Source organism: Paramisgurnus dabryanus, chromosome 14 (genome assembly GCF_030506205.2).
Source record: "Paramisgurnus dabryanus chromosome 14, PD_genome_1.1, whole genome shotgun sequence".
NCBI classification, from domain to species: Eukaryota; Metazoa; Chordata; class Actinopteri; order Cypriniformes; family Cobitidae; genus Paramisgurnus; species Paramisgurnus dabryanus.
Window position 1 is genome coordinate 841,534 of NC_133350.1, and position 3,441 is coordinate 844,974.

General features: G+C 32.2%; 1 long non-coding RNA gene across 2 annotated transcripts; it reads left to right on the forward strand.

The window, feature by feature from the left end:
* The first annotated feature begins 270 nt into the window (after positions 1-270).
* LOC135757984 (uncharacterized) lies at positions 271-3,228 on the forward strand. Of its 2 annotated transcripts, XR_010536395.2 has the most exons (5): positions 271-318; positions 906-965; positions 1,073-1,163; positions 1,261-1,341; positions 1,723-3,228. It is a non-coding gene; the product is annotated as an uncharacterized lncRNA (long non-coding RNA). The 2 variants fall into 2 exon arrangements; XR_010536394.2 differs by lacking the exon at positions 271-318 and having other exon boundaries at positions 690-965; positions 1,723-3,227.
* Positions 3,229-3,441: the final 213 nt, after the last annotated feature.

Consider the following 3,441-nt stretch of genomic DNA (forward strand, 5'->3'; position numbering starts at 1 on the left):
TCATTCCAAATAACTGTTAACATGTTTGTCAACTAAACATGTTTTGTAAACGTAATAAACTTTATAAAAATATTTTTTATTTTGTATTAATAATCAAGTATAAAGAACAATGCATAGTGTGAAAATGCGGATTATAAAAAAGTATATTAAAGAAAAGGACTACATTTCCCAGAATGCACCTGCACCCACTCATCTGACTGCCCCCACCCTTCAGGTGCGACTGCTCAACCTATGGGCTTGACGGAAAATTCAAATCGCGAACCGTTACTGCTTGGACTACTCCGTCTCTTATTAGTTTGTTTGCTCATTAACAGTAAGGTAAGTTTGATTTAATTCATTTGTCTGCATCGCGCTGATCGGTTGCCTATTTGTTCATATTATGTTATTTACTATGATTCGTTTTTGTCTTTATACTAGAACTGTTTGAATTTAAAGCACAAACAGTAAAACATTAAGGTTATACGTGGTACACAGCGGTAAACATGAGGTTAAAAATATGCGCAGTAACATTCAAACCGGGCTGTTAAAAGAATCAATTCGATGTTTACATTTTTAAAAACAAAACTTTAAAGAAGCCAAGATGAGACGTTATTTGCTTAAAACAAACAAAACAACAGTAACTCGTGTGTTTGAAATGTTAGCAGCTAGCAAGTGTCTCTCTGCTATTTTAAATGGCACAGACGATCTTTTGTTGTTTTAAAAGCTCATTCAGTTCTGGTAGATGCTGCTTATTTTTCAAGACTGTTTTAATAGCTTTATATTGATTTGTAACAAAGCCAGCTTCACTTTGAGAGAACCTAGATGCTTATTGTAAAGAAGCTTGGAGTCATAATATATTTAAACGTTATATGTTTGCTGTTCTTCATCTTTTTAAATATGAAGTCTATTCATGTTTGTGTTTACAGAGGTCATGTACACTGTGGTCAACTTTGTGGACGATGAAGAGGTTTCTGGGTAAAGATGATGTATGTTTAATCATTCAATGATTACATTAAATTAAAATCAAACATGTTAAATAGTAAACGGATGTATTGTGATATGTGATTTTAATTTTTAATTCTGTGTTTGCCAGAGAAATATAATGAAGTAACAGTGAAAGCTAAAACATCAGACTGATCCAGACACTGAAGAAATTGATGTCACTGCAATCTGGCCAAAATGATGTAAGTTTAATAATTAAGTTATTAAATTAAAGGTTAAATCGTAAATAAATGTGTTGTAATGTATGTGATTCTATTTTTTTTATTCTGTGTTTGATAGACAACAATATTGAAGTAGCCTACTGTAATGAAGCTGCAGAACAACACAGAGACTCTTGAGGACATCAACACAGAAAATGAAGTAAGAAGATGTATATTAAGAAGTTCTTTGATCATATATTGTTGTATCTTTGTTGCAGTGGTTCTTAACGTTATTCCTGGAGACCCACTGCTCTGCACATTTTGTATGTCTCCCTTATTTAACACACCTGATTCAAATCATCAGCTCATTAGAAGGGATCTCCATGAACTGAACTACGTCTGTCAGATAAAAGAGATATACAAAACATGCAGGGCAGTGGGCCTCCAGGAATAACGTCAAGAACCACTGGTTTAATGTAAACTTTCTAAAATGTACAACTTTAATTCTATGTCATTTGATTTGTCGTGTGTGTGTATGTGTATACGTATATGTGTATTAGTATTATGCCAAATACTTATATGTACTTTTATATTTCCAAAGGGCTCCAAAGAGATGTCTGTCCAGATGAGGGTGCATCAATGTTACGTTTGCTGACAAGTATATGCTTTACAATGTAAAACCTAACAGTTAACTTAACTCAAACCATTTAAGGAAATCGGTTGCCTTAACCCATTAAGTTTTAAAAAACATACATTTGAGTACTGTGAACTTAAATCTTGTGCAATTATGCACTTATATTTAGTTAGTGTGAACTTAAATATAAGTGCATAACTGCATGTGACTCAATTTGTTTAAGTTCACAGTACTCAAATCTATGTGTTTTAAAACTTAAATGGTTTAATGCAACCGGTTTTCTTAAATGGTTTGAGTTTAGTTAACTTTTAGGTTTTACAGTGAGAAATTCTTGAATAATTCCAAGACAGAGCTCTGCAATTGAATCAACACTGCAAAAAATCAGTTTCTAACTTAGGATTTTTATCTTGTTTTCAGTAGAAAAACTAAAAATTCTTAAATCATTAAAGAAAATGTCTAGTTTTTAGACAAAAATATACAATTTAAGTAAATTTGTGCCTGAACAAGCAAAAATATATAACAATGGGGTGAGAAAATTGTGCTTGAATTAAGTTTTTAAGAAAAAAGAAAACTTAAGATTTTTTCTCACACCATTGGCAGATATTTTTGCTTGTTTTAAGCACAAATTCACTTAAATTGTGTGCATTTATTTATTTTGTCTAAAACTAGACTTATTTTCTTAGGTCATTTTGTTCATCAAGAAAAAGCATTTTATTTAAATAATATTTCTACTGAAAACGAGACAAAAATATTATGTAAGAGAGTCATTTTTTTGCAGTGTAGGACTGATTTCTTAAAGCAAGATCAATATAGTTGTTGTTCATTTTATTTAGATATTTACTACATTACAGTGGCAGCTGGTGATTTCTTTTTTTGTGAGCACTCGATGCAAAGTCTGTCACAACATGTATATAGCCAGTCATTTGTGTGGTTCCCAATTTCAAAATATGTGTTCTGCGTGTATGTGCATCACGTGTTTTGACTAAACACGTGATGCACATGGTTTACATGAAGCAACAAACACATTTTAAAAACACAAGCAACACACATGACACTCCGAACACTTATTTTGAATTTGCACCCCTCGGATGAGCAGTCACGAGCCGCCACTGCTACTTTACATTGTACTGCTTTGAATGTAGTTTTCATTGTCGCTTTTATTTTGTTTTATTTTACTCTAATATTGCTTTCTCTGTCTGTATATTTATGAGTTTAAATAGTATTGTTTATGTATGCAACTTTTAATATTTGTGTATAATATTATTTTGTGATTGTGACAATTGTGAATTGTTCAGTTTTTTATTAAATAAACATTTCAAACTCAATTCAAGTTTTTTTTTTTTTTAAGGGTTTTGGGATGAATATGAATATATATATATATAGTGGGGGGGATTGTAGTCTATCTGCATAGCAGGCAAATAACCAATCAAGTCACTAAGCTATGAGGGCTTGGGTTGGGCTTAATAGAAAGTGTAACCAATCAAATAATCTCAACTGGAAAGTTTCAAAGTTGTGTCCCAATAGTTGTCAGAGTTTTGGGAGGGGTTTTTAAAAGCAACCAATCAGTGTTGAGATTAAACACCAATGTGGACACTAGAATTGTGCAAAGGTGTGAAATCCCAGTACCTCTGCAGGTGTGAAAATGTCCCCTGACAAAATCTTCAATGGGATTATTTGCCATGGCAA